This window comes from Phyllostomus hastatus, unplaced genomic scaffold (genome assembly GCF_019186645.2).
Source record: "Phyllostomus hastatus isolate PE091 unplaced genomic scaffold, TTU_PhHast_1.1 phas_contig_16, whole genome shotgun sequence".
Classification (NCBI taxonomy): domain Eukaryota; kingdom Metazoa; phylum Chordata; class Mammalia; order Chiroptera; family Phyllostomidae; genus Phyllostomus; species Phyllostomus hastatus.
This window is the reverse complement of record NW_025333643.1, coordinates 15,257,056-15,275,395: the sequence shown is the minus strand read 5'-3', so window position 1 is coordinate 15,275,395 and position 18,340 is coordinate 15,257,056.

The window sequence follows — 18,340 nt, the reverse complement described above, 5'->3', positions numbered from 1 at the left end:
ACTCGAGGCCCCGCCTAAACCTCGCCTCTACGTAGTGCCTCCGCCTGCAATTTGGGATCAGCTCAGTCCTCCCGCAGTTTTAACTGTGAGCGTCCTCAAACCTATTCTTGTTTTCTCACGAACCTGTGTGCTGTCCGGGCCACGTGCTAAGCCTAAGGGGTACAACGGCCATCAAGATGGAAGGGGTCCTAAGTAGCGGAGAAAACAGACAAGACCCAAGGAAACAAAATCATGACACGTTTATCATATGTTGGGAGATGTCTGATTAAAGGAATTAAATGGGAATAATGAGACGGGACCTCTGCTTTAGATGCAAATCCAAGAAAGACCTGAACACTGGGCTTGTAGCAGAGTACCCCTGGAGTGGCCGTCGGCAGGGGAGTCGACTCTAGTTAGGTCACCTATCAGGCTTGGTGGACAAGGTAGGGAAGGGCAGCCAGGCCTGGAGGGCCAACATGGGTAGCCAGATGGGGAGAAGGACAGAGCTGACTTTAGCAGGAAAAAGAAAAACAAAACCGACCAGTACAAAGGCTCTGAGGCCAAAAGGCGCTAGCCCTACTTGAGTCTGGGCACCGGTATTGTCCTCATTTCACCAGGAAGTGAGCCAGGACTGCAGAATTACGGGAATTACGTAGAAGCCTTGGAACTAATTGGTCTCCAAGAAAACACTCCTTCAAAATCCCATTTGCTCCTGCTAACCAGATCTGTCTCTCCCCTTCCTGGTGGTACTTGACATATATTTTGCCATTTTCCCTTCACCAGGATAACCACTGGCCTTTAGAAACTTACCTGTGTTTCATGTCTGCATGTGCATGAGCTGGCTGAGGTTTAACTTTTATCATATGATCACAATCATATCTGATACTTGGTTTGTCTTGAAAACTCGAATTAATGGGTTAAATAAGTGACATATGCTTCATCAGCATAATAGTGTTAAATTATCAAATTTAAAAGACTAGGTGAGTTTACAGGGAAATGTGTGAGAAAATAAGCAGAACACAAAATGGTATACATGATATAATCCTAATTTTATTTATAACAACATAAATATACATAGACAAATATTTTAAAGAAAATACAGCAAATCATTGATCATAGTTCTCTAGGTAGTAGGATGGGAATGTAGTGACTTATCACTTCTTAATGTTCTTCTGGATTTTCTATATTTTCTAGAATCAATATTGAATTTATAATCAGAAAACTATAAAAAATCAAAGGTGTTTATTTTTCCTACAAGAAAGACAATATCAGCGCTGGCTGTTGTGGCTCAGTGGACTGAGCATGGGCCTGCAAAATGACAGGTCACAGTTGGATTCTGTGTCAGGGCACACGCCTGGGTTGCAGGCCAGGTCTCCAGGAGGGGGCGTGGAGAGGCAACCATACATTGATGTTTCCCTCTTTCTCCTTCCCTTCCCCTCTCTCTAAAAATAAAATAAACAAGGAAGGAAGGAAGGCAGGCAGGCATGCAGTATCAGAATTATGCAACACTGGGATCCCTAGGATTTGGTGCCACTGAAAAATCCAAATCTGCTACTGGCTTACTGGTGTCCTTCAAAGAGTCATTTCCCCTCTCAGAGTTTGTTTCCCCAACTAAAGACTGAATGGAGCGCAGCTGGTGTGGCTCAGTGGATTGAGTGCCTGCCTTCAAACTGAAAGGTTGCTTGTTCAACCCTGACCCCAGGGTCTGGGCATATGCCTGGGTCCCCAGTTGGGGGCATCTCTTTCTCTCTTTCTCCCTTGTTTCCCCTCTCTCTAAAAGTAAATAAATCCAATCTTAAAAAATAAAATCTTTAAAAAAAAACAACTGAGTGAAATTAACTTTGTCAGTGATTTTTTCTTTTTTTTTTTAAGATTTTTAGAGAGAGGGGAAGGGAGGGAGAAAAAGAGGGAGAGAAACATCAATGTGTGGTTGCCTCTCGCGTACTCCCCACTGAGGACCTGTCCTGCAATTGGAGCATGTGCCTACCTTGGAATTGAACTCAAGACCCTTTGGTTCGCAAGCTGGCACTCAATCCAATAAGCCACACCAGCCAGGATGTCAGTGGTTTTCACAAAACTATTCTTACATGTCTTAAAGTTTTTACTGCTATTATAAATTGTATTTTCAAATTTATATTTTATAATGTATTGATTGGTGGTTGTTGAAATGCAGTTGGTTTTTATATAATAATCTTGTATTTTGCAGACTTTAGCTCTTTTTTAGTTCTAAGTGTATAGGCTCTCTTAAATTTTCTGTGTAAATATTCAGGGTCTTTATTTCCTTTTCCTTATTTTACTGTACTGACTAAAATCTACAGGGCAATGTTGAATTATAGTAATGATAGTGAACATTTCTATCCTGTTCTTGACTGTTTCTAACATGTCACCATTGAATATGGTGTTTGTTGTAGATTTTTGATAGATACCCATTATTGAGGTACTATTGTCAAGGTACTTTATAGAAGGAAGCACTATTGTGCTGTGTTAAGAATGGGTGTTAAAATGTATCAAATGTGGGATTTTTCACTCTAATGTAATGAATTGCAATTGTGGATTTTATTACATTAAAACATCAATGAATTCCTGGAATAAACTTACCTTGATGATGTATTATTTTTTCAATATAGTGCTGCATGCTGTTTGCTAATATTTTCCTTAGGGATTTTATGTCCATACTCATGAATGCAAGATGTTTACTATTTTCTTCTCTTATTTTCTCCATGTGTGCTTTTACTGTTAAAGTTACATAAGCCTCATAAAAAATAAATTAAGAAATAGTGTCTCTTCACTAGAGCAACTTCTGTAAGACTTGGAGTTTGGACTTCCTTATAGGTTTCTCCTGTAAACCCTCTTGGTTTAGAGCTTGGGAGCGAAAAGCATTTATACAGACACCTCAGCCCACAAAATTCAGTCCAGCTTCAGGGCCTGCCTCTCCACCTACGCAGCTTTTGTAGGGCCACCAGGAATCTTGTTGCTGAATCCAAAAGAACCTCCTCAGATCTGCCCGGCAGGCCTCCCTGGGTGATATATTGACCACACCCTCTGATAGACAGCCCCTTCGGATTTTTCCAGCCTATTCTGGTTTTCCTCCTTCCTCTGCAGTGCCTCCTCTCACTCATGGAGACACTCCTCCTCAGGCTTTACCCACCCCTCAGGCCCAGGCTTCTGGCCAAGGCCCTTGTCTCTGTTCTGACTCCTCCTCTCTGTAGGCTGGCTCAGGCACCTCTGCAGATTCCATCATTGTCTCTAAGCCAAAAGGTTCCCAAATTCATACCTTCAGCCTGGGCCTCTCTCTTTGATCCCAGACCTACAGATGCTGCACATCCTACAGCCCCAATTATGTGCCAGGGACTGTACTATGTGCTTTTACCCTCTGGGTTAGTCCTCTACTGCCACACAATAAATTACCCAAAACATAAGGGCTTAAAACAGCAAACATTTATCTCACAGTTTCTGGGAGTCAAGAATTTGCAAGTGGACTAGGTAGGTAGCAGATCTTGCTATCTAGATGCAGTCTGCAGTCAGCTGTAGGCTTGGCTGGGCTGGAAGATTTGCGTCTAAGCTCATTCATGTAATTTCTAGCAGGACACAGTAGGTCCTCTTCATATGCGCCTTTCCTGACAACATGACACCTGGCATTCCCCAAAGTGAGATTTAACTGAGAACAATAAGCCACAAGGTTTTTCTAACCTTGAAAGTGACATACCCATAGCCTTGTGGTCTCAGAGACCAGCCCTATTACAACTTGAGAGTCACCACACAAGAACTTCACCATACCAGGAGGCGAGTATCATTGGGGTTATCTCGGAGGTTTCCCACCACAACCTCATAACAACTTGGAGTGCAGACTACCCACATATCCCAGGTACAGATCAGAAAACTAAGGCAAAGAGAAGTGAAGTCATTGCTGAAGGCCACATAGCCAAGTGTGAGAGGAGAGTTTTGATCACAGCTCTACCCAGCTCCCTGCATTTTCTTTGCCTTTACAGTCCATCCTCCAATGCTCCACCACCAGCCTCCTCACCTTTAACATGCACAAACCGAAACCCTTTCACCTCACCAACCCCAAACCTTCCAAGTCCCCAGCTCAGCTCAGCTCAGCAAATGGTACCACCATCCTCCCATCTGTCCAGCCCAGAAGCTTTGAGTCATGGCTGCTCCTCCCACCCCTCTACTCCCAGTGCCAGATACCCCAGCCCTGCCAAGTCTTCCTCCTCAGTGCATCCTGAGTCCACTGCTCCTTCTCCCTCCATCTCTACCACCATCACACTGGGCCAAGCCACCCACTTGTCCATCCTGGACATCTGTAGTAGCACCTCCCTGGCTTCCCTCATTATCTGCCTCCACACTGTCCATCTGCCCTCCTCTCTCCAGTATGAGTCACCTTTTAAAACACAAAAGTAGTATGTCACCCTGCCTGCTTTAAACTCCTTCCATGGTTCCTACTGCCTTCAGGATCCAGCCCAAATTCCCTCCAGTGTGATCTGGCCCCTGCCCCTTCTCTGCCCCTTTTGTCTCTCTGGGGGTCCCAGCCCCTTTGGCCACATTTTGGTATCTGGGACCCAATGCAAATTTTTTTCACTTCAGGGCCTCTGCTATGCTCTTCCCTTAGCCTGGAACACACTTCCCCAAGCTCTTAGCATGCCTGTCTCCCTGTCCTTCAGCATATTGTCACCTACTCAGAGAGGCCTTTCCTGACCTCCCAACCAGGCTGATGTCACCAGCTACAACTTCCATAGTGCATGTCCTTCTCTGTCTTCATCTCACTGTTCCTCAGCTGAACTGTGAGCTCCCTGAGAGCAGAAGCTGTGTCTGCCTGGCCGACAACAGCACCCTGGAACTTCACAATGAGCCTGACACTTAGCACACACTCAATAATGATATGACAGTTGGTTCATTCTCTCTAGTCCCTCCATTCCCTCTTGCACTCCATACTCCAGCGATTGGACAATGTTCAGTTCTATAAATGAGGCATGTGCTCCCTCCCCACCAGGTCTTTCCACATGCTGTTCCTTCTGCAGAAATACCTTTCCCTCCCATCTCACTATTTACTCAGCTAATTCTTATATATTCATCAGGAACTAGGTTTACCAGATTTAGCAAATAAAAATACAGGGCACTTAGTTAATACCGAACATCAGATAAACAACAAATAATATTTTTAATGTATTTATAAACATTGCATTAAATACAAGCACGCTGGTTTTTTTGAGGTTTTGTTTTTTTGTTTTTTGGCATCCCTATCAAGGAACCAGCACCAGTTCAGCCCTCCTCTAAGACATCTCCCTGGCTTCCCCTCCAACCCCCTTAGCTCTGCTCAGCTCCATGCCTGGGCTCCCAAACCACCCCCTGCTTGCTCCTACTCAGCATGAACGTTCACTGTGTTTTTAAATTGTTTATTACCAACTAGAATGTGACTTCCTTGACTGAAGACACTGTGTCTCAGTCTTCATCCAGAGTGTCTCTTTTCACCTGGGACAACCCTGGCCATAGGAAATGGTCAATAGGTTTATTGAGTAGAGAAGTGAAAGAGCACAAAAGAGAAAAAAGTAAACAAGATAGGGAAGGGAACTAGCAAATGAAACTCAGCCCGGAAAATAAGATGAATCTCTTGGATGATGAGCCGCAGTGGTGAGCTCCCCTTCCCATCCCAACCCTCCCTACCTCCACCGCCTGCCTCATTTCTGCCACTTAGTGACCCATACAACCTCCACTCCACCACCACCACCGCAGCTTCAGGGAGTCTTAGGATTGGTGGAACAGGAACGCAAAAGGAAGCAGTCTATGTCCGTTCAGGGGTTTTTCCAAAACAGCCTCTTGAGCATTCGGAGGAGAGGCCCTGTGGGGAGCAGGGTGGGAACAGAAGCCTCAGCTACGGACTGAAGGCTGTGACAATCCCCTGGGTAGGGAGGTGCCCCCAAAGTTTTGGGGGCGCAGCCTCACGACTCAGTGAACTAGCAGAGTTTAAGCACCTGGGGGCTGAACCTACACTCAGCCTACCTACAGCCATCCAATTACTTCCAACAATCTCAAGGTGGGGATGGTGCCTAGGGTACCCCAGAAAGTAAGGGACCCTAAAGCAGCTAACTGCATGCATTATCTGGCCCCAAGACTTTGCTGAGCTCCTTCCAACTACCCCTCCTGGAGTATTCTGAATAGCCAAGGAACTGGCCAGTGGAGAGACCCACTCCTTCTGCCTCACTTGGTGGTGGGTTCTGTCTTTTCTCTGTGTGTTTCTCCCTTTCTCCCCCTCAACCCCCTTTGGCCCTTACACCACTGGTCCACCAAGGAGAAGGTCTCTTAAATCTGACAAAAAGGCGTTCTTTAGCCTTTTACTCACTGGCTATACTGCCTGGGAAATACATTGCTAACCCGTCTCCCCACTTTCTCCCCTGGGGACCGGCCCCAGCCCCTCTGCACACTTACCCCAGCCTCTGGCACAAGTGGCCCTTGCAGCCAGCAGTCTCCAGTGCCTCCCCCACGTCCAGCCATGGAGACGCTTTGGTAGGTTTCACGAGAGCATTTTTCTTTTTTTATAAGGTTTTTTAATTGCCTATTATTTCTGGTCTTCTCTTTAATCAGCTTCCAGAACTCTGCTGGAAGCTACAGAACTAGTGGGAGGAATCTGGTTCTCACCAGTATTGAGAGGGAGGCCCTGTGGTTGTCCTTGGATGTCATCATCCCCTTCACCATTATGACTCTGTAATTAGAGAGAATGGATCTGACATTAGACCAGGAATCAGCAGCTCTGGCTTCTGTCTTTGGTTCCATGAGTGTCTCCGTGTGCCACATCTGAGAAGTCACAGGCCTTGAGAATCCTTATGCGTCAAGAGGGAATAAAGCTGCCTGGCCATAGCATGGCCAACTGGCATGCAGGAAGCCAGACAGCACCAGATTCTGAGTCTCATTCTCCCTGGCAGTTCAGTGCTCTAAATGCTTGGAAATAACATTTTAGTGTTGGTTGTCCTGTCCTATTCCTAATCCAAACTACTTCATCTGCATGTGTTTGCTATTTAGCCAGAGCCAAATTCACCTGTAAAGACAACACAACTCCTGCTCTCCTGTCCCGTCCCTCCTAGGCTGAGCCTCTCTAGGTCCAAGGCTGCACTTTCCACACATCTTCCTGCAGGATGCCCACTACCCCCTCCCCCCACCTAGTGAGGGAGCACCCATGCACCACCCCACCACCAGAATGCATCACTGTTTTTTTATCCTCACCTTTTTCATTGCTTTTTTAGAGACAGAGGAAGGGAGAGAGAGAAACATCCATATCAGAGAAAAGCATCAATCGGTTGTCCCCTATTTCCCCTTTACAGAGGTTGGTACTCACCCAGACCAGGGAATGAACCCACAACCTAGGTATATACCTTGACCGGAATCAAACCTGCAACCTTTTGGTTAGGACAACACTCTAACCAACTAAGTCACACCAGCCAGGACACTTTTGTCAAGGAGTTTGTAAAACTCTGAAATACGGTTGTATTAATTTAGTGAGCTCCTATGTTTTACACAGGTGCAAATAACAATATGTGTAAAGCTGCCCTAGTATGGGATCTGTTAATGTTCCAGGAGCTTCTGAAATAAAAGGTATGATGAAAAGGTAGGAATGTTATTTTAAACCTATCATAATGTCCCTTGGGTTTTGTGATGATGGTGGGGGTTCAACACCTCTGGCTGACAGTGGATCCATTGTTATCCTGAAAAAAAAAAAAAGGAGAGCACCATGTAGAGAAGTAACTATAGTAACCTCATGAAGAACCATGATTCAGGATTCAGAATTCTGTTACACATGTCACTTATTTCCAGGTCCCAAGACACAGCAAAATACATGGGGTCAGACTCCAGCTCACCCTCTGGCTCTGTCACTCACCACCAGTGGGGGCTTGGACCCACTTGACTGTCCCCTGACTCAGTTTTCTCAACTATAAAATGGAATAAAACAACTCCTTGGTAGGGTTGTTGTGACAATGAAATGAGGTCATGAAAAACTGATAATGCAGTGTCCGGCAGGAAGTTGGCGCACAATAAATTGGTGGCTCTTACTATAATAACTAATTGCTCTACCGCTGATTTGAAAGATAAATATAGAATTGAAACTGGCAGACAGCAGGAGGGCCAGGCTGAGAGAGAGGGGACTTTTCGAGGCTGATGATTCGGTTGTTACCCCAAGCCTTCTAAGACAGCCATTTATTTTGGTTGCAAGGTGAATATTGTCCACACTGATAATTGCTATGAATAACTAAGGAACAATGGTGTCACTGACATTCTTACAGCACTTGTGTGATTAGCTAAATATATCTGCTTATAACCCTTTCTGGATTGACACACAAAACCTAAACCCTTACATAATGAAATTAAGTCAGTATGGTGATACAATTATACAAAATAATAAACAATAAAGTAATAAATTTTTATTACTTGGGAAGAAAGGGTGTGCCCAATGGCTGTGTTTTCTTTCTGTAAATTCTGTTGCTGGCATATAACGTTCATATAGAATTGTGCACAAAGCATAAACAAACAGCTTGATGAATTTTCACAAATAGAACATGCCCTCACAACCAGCACCAGATAAAACAAACAACATCACTAGTACTGTAGAAGCCCCCTCGTGTCCCACCCTCCTGGATGATGGTTTCTCTTTCCTTTTCTTCTCCTCTCCTCCTCCTTCTTCTTTGAGATATAATTTACAAACCATAAAATGTGTCCATTTTAAGTGTATAGTTTGGTGAATTTCTCTAAATTCATACAGTTACGCAACCATCACTACCATACAGTTTCAGATGTTTCCATTACTCCAAGAAGTACCCTAATGCTGTTCAAGGTCAATCTCCACTTCCACTTCTAGACTTAGCCAACTAATGATCTGCTTTCTTTCTCTAGAGTTTTGTTTTTACTAAAAAGTTCATGTAAAAAAAGCATACAAGAGTGAAAATACAATAGTAGTCTCTTATGTTATGACTGGTTTTGTATCATATGTAGATATGCATATGCAGATTAGAGTTTCCCAAGTATGACACATAAAATAGCTTTAGGTAGCTTACAGTCTATTTTTGATATCTTAATTTTATATTCGCTCTCAGATACATGAAAATAACTAGCACATTAAGTCCCTGATGTCACAGATCTTCTTGCTTAGATCTAGAATAGGCTTAAAAACTAATGAATTTACAAAACATATTAGTAATAACACAGTGCACAGAGAACCCAGAAATTGTAAAGTGTTGGGAACCGCCCTGACTGGTATCAGAAGCTGAAACCCCCACCTAGCTAAGGCTAAGGGAACGCCCTTGGAATTGTAAGCCAGCAAGGAGACAAAAGCTTATCTCCCTGGCAGGAATGCTGCTTCTGCTGCTGAACCCCAAAAAGCTTGGTTGGTTAGCCAAAGACGGGTAAGATTCCCCACGGGGGGAACGACCCAAGCCAGGCACGATCACTTTGGGAGGCCCCCCAAAAGAAGGACTTGGGGGGGCTGCAGCAAAAGGGGGGTGATGGACCCTCACTCCTCGGCTTTGACAAAGTCTGAGTTCTCAGCGTCCGGAAGAAAATCTCCTTATCTCTCGGTGGCCTTAGTTCCCGTGCTCCACCTAAGCCTGAAACAATGACAGGGTAGTACAGCTCGGTACTGGGAAGTGCGGATTTCCCGGGGGTGATCAGGCCTAAGAAAGAACATGTAAATTACTGTGAAACCTTCTTTGTTTAGAATGCTCTCAGTTGAATGAGAAGGGTCTTAGGAGGAAGCTAGTTTGTTCCTCAGCCTTACAGCTCTTTGACCCCCAACTCAATAGACCGGGCAGAGTTCTTTGTTTTCTATAGTTCCTTACTTCCCCTAATGAGTATTGTACTTTACCTGAGTTATTATGTAGCATGAGCCCAATAAAAGCAGGTATGGACTGTAAATTGGCGCGCTCCCCACTAGGGGGGGTGGCCATTTCGTCCCTACTTCCCCACAGAAACTAGTTTGTCTCTGTGCATGTGTTGTTTTTTCTCGCGTGTTTATCGTCGAGCCATCCACAGCGTTCCGTGGTCACTGCTGGCCGGTGACCCACGCGCAACAGTAAAGGTGAATGAAAATGATTAAAGCCAGTGAAATAGTGCTCTGATTAACAAAGAGAAATTAGCCCTGGCTAGATAGCTCAGTTGGTTAGAGCATTGTCCCAATATGCCAAAGTTGTGTGTTCGATCCCCGGTCAGAGCACATACAAGGGACAACCAATGAATGAGTAAATAAGTGGAGCAACAATTTCATGTCTCTCTCTCTCTCTCCCTCCCCCTCTCTCTTTCTCCTTTCCTCTCTAAAATTAATAAGTTGTATAAATTAAGAAAAATTATTTCTGTGAACCCTGAAATTCTCTGTATCTCAGTAATATTCAGAATTTTAAAAATAATGTTCAGAATTTTAAGGCCATTCAGATATTTTATTGACCATTTCAACACTTTTATGGAGTACCTTCTATGTCTAGATGCTACATAAATGTTCATTGAGAGATTCTAGTCAAACTGCTTTTTGTATTTACATCAGAAATACAGAAAGGAATTCCATTTTAAAGGCATTTGACGATGTAGACACAGTGGCACACAGGATTATGTGGTTTTTTTATGTGCTCATAGGCAGCAGTTACCACAGAGGTTCTGGGCTGACAAGAAGAACCAGAATCCAGGGAAGGGAGAAAAGGTATTTGGATGATACTCAAAGGAGGGTGAAATTTAGACAGGCAGAGAAGCAGTGAGGTTGGGTTGAGCAACTACAGAAGAACAGAAAATAGCATGTTTCAGGGTAAGTGAGTTGACCCTACTGACTAGCACAGAGTTGAGAAGGATAAAAAGCTGGTGACAGGACTAGAAGGGCTGATCCGAGTGTTAACCAACCACTCACAAACAACTGTGAGCTGGACATTTAAGCACCAGAAATGTAGTCATAGTGTTTAAGCACCAGAAATGTAGTCAGAATGTTTAGGCTGCACCACTCCTTTGTAGAAGGTATAGAGAATGGGTGGATGGATGATGGAAGGCAGGAAGGGATGGTTGGTCAACTGGATGGTCACCTGCTGTATTTATATATCCCACATCCATCTCTGTAGTGTAAGACCTAAAATTAAAGTTCAGGGTTATGTGCTGCCTTGACATTGGATAAAATTGGAGATTTTCAAATAGTGTGACCACAAGTCCCCATCCCATTCTCTTCCTGTGAATAAGATCCCCTTGCCAAACAATCCTTCTTGTCACAGGGACCAGGACCAGCCATAGTTCCCACTTATCCCTGAAAAGTGGACTAGTCCTTGCCAGCCCACAGAATTATCCCAACAAGCCAATCACATCCTCCTGCAGGATCTCAAGGGCACCTCACCCTCTTAATGCTACGAACACTCTTCCTAAGTATAACTCCCATGTTGTTCTGTTGTTCATGGTGTATTTCTCCTCCAAACTGTGAAATAGGTGACTAATAAACTATGACTGTCGATCTCCTCTGTCTAGTGTCAGATGTCTTGTGTTTGGTCATCCCCATTACCCTAGGGTGGGATTCCATTCCTCACTAACAGGGTGAAGAGGAGGTGATCAAAACAATCCTCCTCATTTTCCTTAGCTAATGGAACCTGGATTCATTCAAGGAGCCCTCCTCCCCCATGTGACCTAGGCTCAGAGATACAACCCAGTCCCACCCGTTGGTATGTGAGAATATATCTGACAGGAGGTTTCTGGGAAGGGTTTCTTGGCTCCTAAGAAGGGGACACTGTAATAAAATGCTGTGTCTAGACGTGATGCCCTTACCTGCTGCTCCAGTTAACCTGTAATTGCGAGTAGATACAGACCCCTCAAGAGAAGTCTGAGAAAGAGCTGTAAAACCTGGGTCCTTACCACCAACAGTGAATCAACACTTGCACCTCTGGACAATGTATTTTCTTATTTATGCCAATTGGGCCACATTTTCTCTTCCTTGCAACTGAAAACATTCTATGGATACAAGCTACTGGTAAACATGAATTCTTAAATCCATCCAAATAGATGGCATTCTTTACTTAAAGAGTTTTCAAAAGACCTTAAGCTTAAAGTTCAAACTGATAGAATATGCAGATGAGATTGATTTAATTAAGAGAGCAGAAATAGACATTTAGTGCCTACTATATACAATATATCATCTCATTTCATAAATATTTTGTGGAGACTCAGAGAGGTGTGTGTCCTGCCCACAGCATACAAGTGGCAAGTGTCAGAACCAGATACAAAAGCCAGGTGTGACTGTCTTGCCAAAATCCTGCAGGACATCCCATCCTGAATGGCTCTGGCTGGGAGCTGGAAAGCCAAGAAAAAGGAAGAGTTGAAGAAGTCTCAGTAGGTCGTTTTTAAAAAGCAGAACTAGAAGGCTTTTTCTTATTTTTTTTTAGAGAAGTCAATTCCACCAGCAACCTCTTACATTTTTTGCCATCTCTGAGCCAGACATGAAAGTATTGGAAAATGCAAAATTGTTTGTGAGATGTACAATCAATCAGTCTACAAATATTTATTGAATTCATAACATGGGCCCAGCAGCTAGAGTAACCACTGGGTGCTATCTTATAGTCCCACTGAGAGAAAGGCCAGACCGTCGCACAAAGAGAGCACGAAGAGACCATAAAAAGAGAAGTTTTAAATGCCACTCTAGGCTTACAGGTCTGGCTTTTTTCTTTTCTTTTCTTTTCTTTTCTTTAAGCATCTAAAATGCAGTTGAACACTGCTGATAAATACAAATTGAGACTACTGTCAGGAAGACTGAGATTCAAATCCTGGCTTTCCCATTCTTTGCTTTGTGACCTTGAGCAAGTTTCTTATCTCACTGAGCCTCAGCTTTCTGATCTGTAAAGTGGAAATAATAATAATACTACCTAATTCAAAGCGCAGTTGTGGTAGTTAAATTAGATAATTCCAGGTTCAGATTGTACTCAATAGATACTAGAGAATATTATTTTCCATTATCATTTTATTATTCCTTTTGAAAAAGTAGATGCCTATAATCTCCCACACAGAAACAGAGTTGGAGTAAAAGGGAGAGCTGGCTGCTGGTCTGGATTATATTGGTGTTAATCCACACTGTTGGTTCTCCCAGTATTTTCCTTTCTTCCTTCTCCCAATCAAGAAGGGAGCTGATTTAGGAATACTGCCCGGAGTCTAGAAATCTGTGAAAGGTGGTGCGTTCAGCCACTGGGACAACCTCAGAAAGATTCCCAGCACCCCACAATGGCAGAAAAACAGCAGAGGACCCTGGAGACAAGGGGGCCACATGAGCAGGGCCAACAGATCCCTTGACCAACCATGTGACTGATGACCCAGAGCCAGAATCATCCACTCCCTCACTTTGGCTTTGCTTAACTCCTCAGACCTGTGTGATACTCAGTGTGTGCGCGCTGCTAAAGAGCACAGTGTATGTGGGAAAAACTACAGTTAGAGGATTTAACCAACTCAACCATTTAGCAGGCAGAGGCCTGTGCTCAGAGTGAAATTCTAGGAAAGAAAGCTTTATTTCATGTTCACCTGAATTATGAACTGAGATTCATAGCAGCTATGTCAAGAATTCAAAGTTGCTGTCCCTAGGAGATTGGGATGGATACAAGGTTCACATATTCCAGCAAGAATAGAAAAGAAGGTAAACCTGTAGTTGTCAGTCCAGGCCCACAATGGGGAGGAGAGTATGCTGGTGGCAATTGTCCAGAGGCCTTTGGTCTGGGCTTAAGCACAAATGAGGAAGCAAATGAGGGAGTTGAGGGACAGATTTAACACACCTGGCAGAAGCCTTTCCCACCCAATTCTTGGTAAATCCAGAAATTTGTGTATGTGACTAGGGTTTAGCAACTGAAACTGTTATGTTGCAACACTTTTCTGGTTTGAAGTGATTAAGGCATAAGGCTCGTGAATTTGTAGATTTGACACCACAGCCTTCTGTGCACACATCTGAATCTCTGCCCCTCCAGGGGGTGAGAAGCCAGCTCAGGTTTCACTATTAGCCCCCAAGCCCTGCTGTGAATTTCAGTTCTTTCTGAGAAGCAAATTGAACTACTAAATCTCTTTAAATCAGTGCTGACAGCCTAAACCCAAGTTTTGGAAGCTTCCGGCCAAAGAGGAGGCCCTCTGCTCTGCTCAGTGAAAAGTGAGCTGGCTCTGACTCCAATGAACCAGAGCTTAGATTTTACTATTTTCATCACCTTAACATTTACATTCTGAGAGCCTGGGGAAATGGATCTTTGAGACACAGAACATTAACCTTTGCTACAGCAAAGTCTTGGCTGTCTTTAAGGGCCTATCAAAAAAAAAAAAATGGTACTCCTCATTTCCATTCTAGCCTGGAGTCTATTAGAAAGGTTAAAACACAGGAGAAGCTCTGGTAGCAGTGAAATCTCAGGAAATCTTCGAGCTGAGAGGGGCTGTAGCCACCATCTAAATCCACTCTGTCATTTTATGCATGAATAAACTCAGGCTAAGGAAAAATTAGGAGAATCTTGCAAAGTCACATTGCTAGATGGTTGATGAACGGTGACTGGAATCCATGTGTCCTGTCTGTTCATTCACTATAATGAACATCTGTTGGTTACTATTCAGAGACCTCTGTGGTTGTGCAGGCCATAGTGTCAACAGAAAGGACCGGGACCGGAGCAGGTCTGCCTTGGGCCAGTCAGTAGGGTGTGGGTTCTTAATTTTGTACAGCAAAGATTTCACAAGTCCAGGTGCTGTTGAAAGTATGTTTATTAAATCTGAGGGCAGTGAAAGAAAGGAAGGACTTAGGGCAGAAGAAGCAACAGGAGAGAGCCTAGGCAGTGCTCTGCTTTGGTTCTATAGGAACATTACAGGAAAGGAGTGAGCCATGGAGGGCTGCTGTTAGCTCACTGAAAAGTCAGAGAAAAGGAGGCCTTGGAGACAGGCTGAGGGACAAGCTTCCTGTTGCTCCCCTGGTTGCAAGTGTCATAGGGATCTTCAGAGTTCAGGAGAGAAAAGTAAAGATGCACACCTGAGAGGGAAGGATGGTGTGGGTGTGCTCCAGAGAAAGCTGGGTCTTTTTCCATTTTTTTTTATCCTTACCAGAGGACATTATTTTTTCATTGCTTTTAGAGAGAAAGAAAGGGAGAGAGGAAAGGAGAGAAACATTAATGCTTCTGAAAGAACCATAGCCGGGAGTGGGGATCAAACCTGAAGCCTAGGTATGTGCCCATGATAGGGGAACTCAAGAGTTAAAGATTTTGGCCTTAGTTGATAGGCTTCAGTAAGTAATGCAGGTGGAAAGCTGTTTTCCCAGGAACTGGAATGCCTGACCTACTTGACTGCAGGAGATTGGAGGAGCAATTCAACCTTTGTGCCCTAGGGTGTCTGCAAAGAGATGGTATCTGAGTTGTTGATCATCAAATACAGAAATAATAGGAAAATTGTCCCTGGATTGCAATTCTTACCTGATTAACTTTTTCTCAAACCCCTTACCTACCTTTTCTTCTCCTTATAAAAGTTCAACTTGAGATGAGATGTTAAAACTGTTCTTGAGGGTACATAACCCACTGTCTTCTCAGATTGTGGAGGATACTGGCCAGCAGTATCCATCTCGGCTGTGGATGTTTGTCAACACGCGAGAAAAACATACACAGAAACAACCAGGTCCTGTGGGGGAATAGAAACAGCAGGGCCACTCTTCATGTGGGGGGCGCCTTGGCCATCCTCTCTCCTGGAGGGTGCCATGGCCACTCCTTACATGGGGAGTGCACCGCTTGGCCACCCTCCCTGGTGGGGAGAGTGCCTCATTCCCCCTCTGGAGAGGCTTTTTATTGATTTCCTTTGAATAAGAATTCAGGTAAAAGCTCATTACTCATTGCTAGGAGGTAAGGATCAAACAATAGATAACAAGGAAGTCTGAGGGCCTATTTTGAGTCAGGGTCAAACAGCTGTAAAACTTTAAGGAACAAACTAACTTCCTCCTTGGACCCTTATCATTCAACTGAGAGCATTCTAAACAAAGCAGGTTTCACAGGATCTTACATATTCTTTCTTAGGCCTGATCACCCAGGAACCTGCCCTTTTCAGCACAGAGCTGCACCACCCTGTCATTGTTTCAGGCTTAGGTGGAGCAAGGGAACTAAGGCAACCAAGAGATAGGAGATTTTCTCCCAGACGATGAGGACTCAGGCTATGTCAAAGCCGAGGAGCAAGGGTCCATCACCCCCTTTTGCTGTAGCCCCCAAAGTCCTTTCTTGGGGGCCTCCCATGTGATCATGCCTGTCTTAAGTCGTTCCCCCTTTGGGGAATGTTACCCGTCATTGGCTAACCGACCAAGCTTTGGGGTTCAGTTATAGATGAAGCAGCAGAAGCAGTGCTCCTGCCAGGGAGATAAGCTTTTGTCTCCTTGCTGATTTATGATCCAAGGCCACTCCCTCAGCCTTAGCCTTGGTGGGAGTTACAGCCTCTGATACCAGGCGGAGCAGTTCCCAACATCAGATCCCTGGCAGCTGAATAAAATGTGCATAAAGATTCAACCTTGTCTCTTTTATCGGCTCTTGTACTGACAGGCAGCACAAACACTGACTTTTCCGATTGATCTCTGACCAGGACTCAAACACGAAAATTTTCAGTTACTGGTAACAATCCAACTGACTGAGCCATACTAGCCAAGACTGGGTCTTCATCTTGAGGGTTCTAATCTGTTTTCTAAAGGCCAGGAATTGTAGGGGAGGTCTTAGGGGAGCATCTTAATGGAATATTTATCAGTTTTATGCTGATATACCAAAGTGAAATTTGTTCCCCTGACCTTATCAGTCCTTGGGTGTGGTTGGCACAAATGGCACTAACTAAATTTGTTACCTACTTCTCTGACTGGGGTGATCTGAGCTATTTACTCTCTGGTTGGGGAGGAGAAGTATAAACCATTTACTCTTAATTGTCCTTGCTTAGGGAAGATAGGATTTTGCAATTTTCTAGATGGCTGTACATTGCCTGGGCATTTAACTATCTGTTTCAGTTTCCTTATTCCACTAGTCCTGGCTTACTAACCTATATTAATAGTGGGGAACAGGGCCCCAACTTCCCCTAATGAAGTAAGAGAGGCCTCAAATCCCTCTCTCTACTTCCTGAAAGAAGAGATGTAACTTAGAGCTAAGCCAATAGGACATTCTCATCCAGCCCTACTGTAACATCCAACCTGCCATGGCCACGATGCTGGTTTTACCCTAGTAACAGACTACTCTGACCAGAGCCACTTGTCCTAATGATAAATTAACCTGGTGACCAGGTCACTCAATAACCACTTTGCATAAGGAACAGTTTGTCTAAAATTCAGGCTTCACTTGAGTATTTTTGCATTTATTTGACTGCCATATTCTTTTTTTTTTTTTGACCACCTCTTTGGCATTTTTACAGATTTAAAAAATTAATTTCCGATCTCTCTACACCATGCCCCTCTCCTTTCTTAAAGAGTGAACAAAAACTTTATTCTCTCTAGAAAAAATTAATTTCTTCTAAGGGTTTTTTCCCATGCTAAATTCTGTATTTTTTATTAGGTATTTATGAAATGTGTCACTTTTTACAAACAATGAAATTGCTTTTCTGTGGTGGGCATCTTTTAATAATATGTGAACTTTGAACACCGTTAGGGACTTTGTTTGCAAATTTGTATAAAGATCCTTCCTTCAGGCAGTGCCTTCGGCAACCTACTGTCTCTTGCCTCAACAGTGTTTGGAGGGAACAGACCAGGGACACCCCTTTTTCCAGCCACCCGCCAACCTCTTTTCCAGTTGCCTCCTTCGGAACTACATCAGCCATCTGAGACTAGAAAACACCATTTTTTAGCTTAACCCCTTATTGCGGAGGGGGCATTAACTCTCCAATTAGAATTATTCTACCGAGATTGAGGTCACTGTCAACTGCCTGGTCAAGCCACAACTGCAGGCCTCCTACACCTACCTCTGCCTGAGTTTCTATTTTCACTGCAACGATGTGGCTCTGGAGAACATGGGCCACTTCTTCCTGGAGTTGGCTGAGGAGGAGGAGCTTGAGGCTTCAAGCGGCTCTTGAAGATGCAAAACCATCCAGATAGCCACACCTCTTCCAGGACCTACTGAGGCCTTCCTAAGGTGTATGGGGTAACTCTTAGGCCGCCATGGAAGCAGTTGTGGTCATGGAGAACTTCGAATAAGCCCTTGTGGATCTGTGTAACCTGGATTCTACCCACACACTCATCTCTGTGACTTCCTCTGAGAACCAGTCCTGGTTAAGGAGGTTAAACTCATCAAGAAGATCAGCAACCACCTGACTAGCCTCTGGAGGCTGGCAGACCCCTCAGTGGGTGAGTATCTCTTCTAAAGGTTCATTCATTCTCTAGCAGGATTAGGAGCCTTTGGAGCCTGGAGGCCTTTGAGGGGCC